Raw genomic sequence first — 7,640 nt, forward strand, 5'->3', positions numbered from 1 at the left:
TGGATAAAAGGGTACAAATAGCACAACATGCAGTGGGTCAAAGAGCACAGCAATGGACTATGTGTTAACCTCAAAACACAAATACCGTCCTGGGCTATGAGCTGGACTGACTGCAGTTTAACTGAGCTGGAGGGTAGCAGAGGCTGCAAGTCATTCTCTTTTATTATAACAGCGGGAGTGAATTTAGCTGGACGGCATTAGACTGGCAGCACTAGCAGCTAAGTCCTCTGGTAATGCCCAGACCAAGTACAACCCAGACAGCAGCCCGGTAACTTCCCTACTCTGCTCAGCCAAGGTGTCACTCAACCCTGACCTGGAGGGCCTGCCTCTGGGGCGAAAGGGGAGACCCCACGTCCCATGGCCTTGATATGGAGATTGCCAAAAAGGGGGCCAGACTACACTTCTCTGAAGTCATTTGATAGGACCCCTGCAGGGCAGAGCTCAATGTGCCCCTGCCGGGCTAGAAATGGGGGCTTTACATCAGTGGGAAGGGGAGAGTCCCAGCTACCCTTCGGGACCCGATATTTGCTTCCAGCCAGAAAGGAACCAAGATAATGGACTTCAAAGTCACAACAGTTTTAGGGAGAGAAAAGCTGTGTTGGGTGAATTTTAGAGCTTGACTCTGAGATTCCCTCGGCGTCTTGGATTCATGATGACTATATGAGGGAGTTAATTCTAAAATAGTCCAGATTTTCTCTTCTGTGCCATCGAGTGAGTGCCTGGTAGTGCACGGTGGTATAATTGCACTAGTTCGCCAGTTGCCATAGAATCTGTAATCTTTTGGCACCAAGTGCTGTTTTGTTTGCTTGTGTGAGTTTAACCTATAGGCAGCAGCAACACCTTCAAATATGCTTAGGCAAAGATATAAGGAGAGAAACTTTTACTGGTGAAGATCTGACTTCTATGCAGCCTGATAAATAGAATATGTAACACTGGGCTAGATTGTCATCAATCCTTATTCCCTTGTACAGACTATGCATATCATGGATTGCAGCGTAGGAAGGGAAGCAGGTTCTATAAACTCCCAGTCTGCTTCCTGGACTGCTCAGGGCAGATCTAAATGGGACACTCTAACCTGCGTCTTTAAAAGCACAGCCTGGTGACTCCCAATGACATTACATTCTTCCATATGAGTTAGCTGAGATTTAAATTCCTACTGTAAAAGCCAACAGATTTTTTTGTATATAAACATTTCCTGCTCTCTCTCTTTTCATCATACAGTAGCCAAAGAATGCCCAAGCCCAGTGCTGTCTCCCCGTTGCAGGTCACCGTTAATGAAAGCGTGTTGGTATAGGTGGAGCTACAGCAGAAGTGGAGTGAAACTGTCAGACAGTTCAGACATCCACATATGCGGATAACAGATGGGACAGCTCATTAGCCAGCATTTCTGGCTCAGCCATGCACCAAATGTTGGTTCTTTCCTTTCCTTTGGCTAGGTAGAGCCCAGGTTCCAAAGATGCAATTCCATCTACAGGGGCTGACTGAAGGGACTGATTTACTCCTGCTCTGTGATCCGCTAGATGAGCTGCCAGGAGGCATTCCGAATACTCTCCTGCCCATAGCAACACTGAATGCTTTGCAGGCCTGTCTGTGAGCAGCCCCCTTGCAGCCCACTTAATATAATTGGCTTTATTTATTACCACTCCGGTTGTTCCCAGAGGGGAAAATTATTTCCTTAGAGCTGGGAGATGATTTAAATAGGACTGCAGCTGTGAGAGGGGCCCTGGCACATACTGATCTTGCAAGATGGGACAGTCCAGCAACCTTCTCTAGCAAAACTTGATCTACCATGGGTGTCTGCCAACTGTAGGGGCTCAAGCAGCAATCCTGCAGTGGGGCAGAGGGTGTAGGCAGTGCACTCGGCTATGGACAGTGTGTTTTCTTATGTTTATGGCAGTAGCAGAGCTAAGTACAAACATGTTTGGAGTTCCCTTCAGAGCCCTCGGGGGCCTTACTGTTGTCACTTACAGCAGTGCAAAATGGGTATAAAATGTTACCATTTGGATCTGGAGGCATTTTACACCTCTGTGGCACTGAAGTAAATGACTACATAGTGGACCACAAGCTAAATATGAGTCAACAGTGTGATGCTGATGCAAAAAAAGCAAATGTGATTCTGGAATGCATTAACAGGTGTGTTGTGAGCAAGACACGAGAAGTCATTCTTCCGCTCTACTCTGCTCTGGTTAGGCCTCAGCTGGAGTATTGTGGCCAGTTCTGGGCACCGCATTTCAAGATGTGGAGAAATTGGGGAGGGTCCAGAGAAGAGCAACAAGAATGATTAAAGGTCTAGAGAACATAACCTATGAAGGAAGGCTGAAAGAATTGGGTTTGTTTAGTTTGGAAAAGAGAAGACTGAGAGGGGACATGATAGCAGTTTTCAGGTATCTCAAAGGGTGTCATAAGGAGGAGGGAGAAAACTTGTTCATCTTAGCCTCTAAGGACAGAACAAGAAGCAATGGGCTTAAACTGCAGCAAGGGAGGTTTAGGTTGGACATTAGGAAAAAGTTCCTAACCGTCAGGGTGGTTAAACACTGGAATAAACTGCCTAAGGAGGTTGTGGAATCTCCATCTCTGGAGATATTTAAGAGAAGGTTAGATAAATGTCTATCAAGGATGGTCTAGACAGTATTTGGTCCTGCCATGAGGGCAGGGGACTGGACTCGATGACCTCTCGAGGTCCCTTCCAGTCCTAGAATCTATGAATCTATGAATAGGTGGAGGGAAACAGTGAATCAGCCCATAGGCTGTGGCTTTACCAGCTGCTATTGGGATGCTACAGTGCCTAGAGCCCCTGTGGCTGGAGAGGGCAGAAAACGGGACTTAGGCTCTTGTCAGCAATGGGCTTTTGAAAATTGTAGCTCAAGTGCCTGCTGGAGGCCTTGCGGTCCTGTGACACCTTGCCCCAGAATAGAGCAGAGAGAAGTCCTCCAGGCAACCTAGAGTGGCTGCAGAGGAACAACCAATCAGAGGGGCTGATGGAGAGACCAATCAGGGTTGAGAAAGGCCCTATATAAGATAAGCAGCAGACGCAGTACCTCACTTGCTGTGTAGAGCTTGAGGAGTGAAGACTGGGTGACTAGCTGGCTTGAAGAGCAGCACAGTACCGTGAACAGCTCACTGTGGAGTGCTCACTGCAGGCAGGACTGGAACCCAGGGAAGGCTGCTGAAGACCAGGTGCCTGGCTGGTGGGAAGAGCAGCAGGACCAGCAGAAGGTCAGTGCAGGCAGGCTAAAGCCCAGCGGGACTGAGCACAGAACCTGGCCATGCCAGTGAGGGTACTGAGGTAGGCCCCCCTGGTCTGGTTGAAGACTGAGCCCAGGGAGGTCTGCTGAAACACCACCAGTACTGAGATGGGCCCCGGCTGGGTGGTTGAAGAAGGCAATGCCTCTGAGAGAAGCTTTAGGGCTATGGCCCCGTACCAGGGCAGTGATAAGAACTTGGACTGTATACCCCAGAAGGAAGGACAGTGTGTGTGGCTCAGCCGGAGAGTTGAGCTGCTGAAGACCTGCTGAGAGAACCATCAGCCTAGGGGCTCACGAGAGGTGGGTGCTGACCCCGTTAAACTTGGGTCTGAGGGATAACCGAGTGTTTATAAGAGGAAACCCCATGCAGTGTCTTATTTCAAGCAACAGTTTGTAGCTGCTTCAGATTAGGTACGAAGTAATTGAGCAAATAAAACTGCACAAAGAAAGAAAACAGCCACAGGGAGGAACCATAAAGGTATAAAACTGTTAGTAATGGAGAAGAGTAAAACAAAAGCCCACGACACACTGCAGATTCCTCGGCAAAAGAAAGCAAAGTTCAAACAAGGTGGCACCAGTGTTGTATTCATTCTGGACCGAGGGCATCCATCTATCCTGCTTACCTCCTTCATGTCACTTGGGCGTCCTTTGCTGTGGGGTCAGAAAAGGAAGAGATGAGCCTGAGGGTCAGAGAGGAACCATGCTAGTAGCACGCCAAGGGAATCTGAGTTCTGATGTTGCAGCGGTGACCAAGGAAGTGAGCACATGGGGCCTTTCACGCCCACTAGTGTGAATGGGGGGGAATGGCAGGGAAGTCAAGGCATGCGCTCTGTTGTTACACCTGTGTTGGAGTTACTATTCCTGCCTGAGCCAGAGTTCTTCCATGTTTAAACTCTGTCCTTCCATGTTTAACTCTAATCGGCCTCAACAACTAAGGACAGGAATTGGAATGTGTAAATAGCTAGTTAGCAATTACGACCTTGCTCATGCCAGGTACCAAACAATAATGATGAGGTTTGCATGTTTCTAGCTGGGGAAGGGGTAATAAACTAAGGGTAAACAGGACCAAATAACTGTTTAGAGAGAAGTTACTAACAAGCTAGATTTATTGCCCTAGAATGATTTAGTTGCTTAAATGTATAAACATGTCTTTGGTAGAGAGGGGAGGTGGAGTGGGGGGGTGGTAGAGAGGGGGAGAGAGGGGGGCTTAGTTGCAAAATGTATAAAGAAGAGAGAAACTGTTTTTGCTGGTGTGCTCGATTTGAGACTTGCCTGTCTCCTTGCACCACTTTGAGATCTCAAATAAACTTTGATTGTTTCTCCACCCCGGTATGTTTATTGGCGTGAAGCACTCCGGGCACCGAACCCCACTGTTGCTGTCCTCGGGCCCCTGTGCCGGCAACACCTGTGCACATGGGGAGGATCAGGCAACAGCTACACATCTGGAGGTGCATGTTCTGTGCTGGCTCATCCCACTTCTTGTTTTGCCTATAAAGTAGAGGTGGCTCATTCTGTGTGGGTGCAAAGCCTCCCCCCCTCCGCTCACTTCCTCTCACTTGCATTTGAGTTCCAGTCTCTCACTTCCTTGGTGCAGAGAAATGGCAGGTGTGGGAGGAAGAAGAAGGTGGTGGCATCTGACTCGGCTGGTACAACGTGGCTGCAGGGCAGATGTGTCTCCTGTTGGGGGATACCCACATCTCTGGGGGGCCCATGATGTCCAGAGCTAGCTCTGCACTGCCTCAGCCCCCCACTCAGGGCATTCTGTCCATGTCCAGGGCTCAGGAGGGGCTGCGTACAGGAGGACCTGTACCTGGGCAGTTCTGAGCCCCTATAAAGGCCCATAGGGATCACTGAAGAAGGGCACTCCTCAAAGCTGCTCTAGCCTGTGCCAGGGGCTGAACTGACCTTGGCAGCCCCTGCACAGTGGAGGTGCAGGCCAGCTCCCTTCCAGCCCCGAGGTGGTGCCTTTGCTAGCCCAGGAATGGATCTTCCCTGACCTCTTTCTAGCAGCACTCTAACATCGCACTCTAAAGCTGTCTCAGTATCATTTATACCAGGACAGGACACTCTTGCTAATACTCTGCCTGGAGCCAGCATTATGGCTGCTCAGCATATGGGTGGTCCTCTAAGGAGGTGACAGGAAAATGAAGAGGCTTCCCCAGCACTGAGACAACGGTTGATACAGAGTTAGGGGTTCATGTCGGCCTGTTCCTACAGGCTCTATCTTCAGAAGTTTGCAAGGAATCAGCTCCTTTTGGATCATAAGTGCTGGAACTAGGGGTACAGGGGATGCAGACTCATGTACAGGGTTTGCAGTTTGGTTCAATGGCTCTCAGCACCCCCACTATACAAATTGTTTCAGCACCCCTGCTCTCGATAGAAGAGTAGATCACTTCCTGCTCCCCAGACCCTTTCCCAATTCTTTATCACACAGTTTTGCAGGAAGCAAAACTCCATTCCTTGACAAAGTCATGTGGTCGGACAGCTCCTGTCCTAAAAATAGAAGAGTCAAAGAATCCGAGTTTGTTCTGTATGTGAAAAGGTCAATGTCAAAGCTACCATTGGCGGGAGACCAGTGACAAATTCCTATCTGAGTGACAGGCTGAGGCAGTGCCAAGGTTTCTAGGGGAATCTGAAACTAAAGATGGCCAGTAGCAGAAAGATGCATACTCACTGGGGTTCATTCGGATGCAGTGGAAGAGTTTCCCGTCCTGTCCCACTGCATGGCCTTCTGAATAAGTCCTAGGCTGAAGGTCCTATCAAAAAGAGGTAGTAAAGCCCTTTGCAAGAGAAATCCATCTCCTTTGCAGATTAAATCTGCACCACTTATTATTATACCTATTTTTAAAGTGCTCATTCCTGTAATATCTATGCACTAGATCCTCAACCGGGAAATAGATGTTCATGATAAGAAAATCACTGTGTGGATGGCAGCATAGACACTATGGGCACGTTAGAAATGCCTAGACGAGGAAGAATTGTGAGCTACCATGAGCAAGAAGGAACTTTTTAGATTGGGACAAGCTTCTCTCTGACTCCATGCATCAGTAGAAATACTCAGCCAGCAAATGCCTGCCTGAGCCCACTCCCAGACTGCAATTTGGTGCACATTGCTTTCTTTGACAATCATCCCTTCTTGATAGGTCTGTAATCTGGGGCCATAGAATGCCTGCATTCAGGAGTATCTTCAGACAGTCTCCAAAACCAGACCATTGCAGCCAGGGGTGGGTGCAGGGAGGAGATCATAGAATATCAGGATTGGAAGGGATCTCAGGAGGTCATCTAGTCCAACCCCCTGCTCAAAGCAGGACCAATCCCCAACTAAATCTATTTAGTTGGAGATGTTGCGTTATGATCTAATTCATTCCTGGCTTGATGCTACCCTTGGTGCTAATGAAACTGTATTAAAACATCAAGTGGCTGCTGGAGAGCAATTTAATATTTTAACCTTGCTAATCTGAAGCAGCACCATGAAGCGAAATAGTCTATTCCAGAACCTCTGTCCAAGCAGAGTATCCTAACCCAGTTCTGTACAAATGAGTGTCCTCTGGTGATGCCTGGCCAACTTTCATGATATTTCATAGCATTACTTCAGGCTTTGGCTTCCCAAACGGGAAGCAAACTAGCCTAGCAGTTAGAGCGTGGGATGGCAACCAGAACACCTAAAACGCTTATCTGGTGCTGGCTTTTCTTGGCCTTCAGCCTCTCTGTGCCTCAGTTTTCACCATCTGTACAACTGCAGTAACGTTCGTCTGCCTTTGTAAAGCACTTTGAGATCATTGGACAAAAGTGCAAATGATCCTTATTAAAAGGAGTCGTGTGCTGTACAGTGTATAGAATTTAGATATATTCAGGGTGTAGTTGGCCCATCATCTTTGAAAACAGATGGCTTAAAGTCAAATATGTATTTCCCCAGCATGCCGCAGAGACATTGATTTCTCAGGCAACTAACTCAATTTACCCTTTTAAAGGCATTTCTGCAAAGAGCTATGGGATCAGACATGACTCATGAAGCCGTTGAACACATGGGAAAAAATGCTTTAAATAAATTAAGGACCTGACCCTGCTCCCCATGGAGTCAGTAGCATAACTTCCAGTGGGAGCAGATTTGAGCCATAAAATAGGATGATAAAGGGCCTGATCCAAGCCCACTGGAATTCTTTGGATCAGACCCTCAACGTTCTGAGTAGGAAATTCGTGTTTTTCTCTTCTTACCGAGGCATTCTTCTACAGGGGACCTTTCATGAGACTTTTCTAAGAAGTAACACTTTATTCATTGAGAATGAATGTAGCTCGCTCTGGGCCGTGCACAAGGCAAATAGGACCAACCGTGCATTGGAAGTAATGGTTACATTAGATGTATAAGCACTGTTCTGTCTTGTTAACATAATTCTA

This window comes from Chrysemys picta, chromosome 3, assembly GCF_011386835.1.
Source record: "Chrysemys picta bellii isolate R12L10 chromosome 3, ASM1138683v2, whole genome shotgun sequence".
Classification (NCBI taxonomy): Eukaryota; Metazoa; Chordata; order Testudines; family Emydidae; genus Chrysemys; species Chrysemys picta.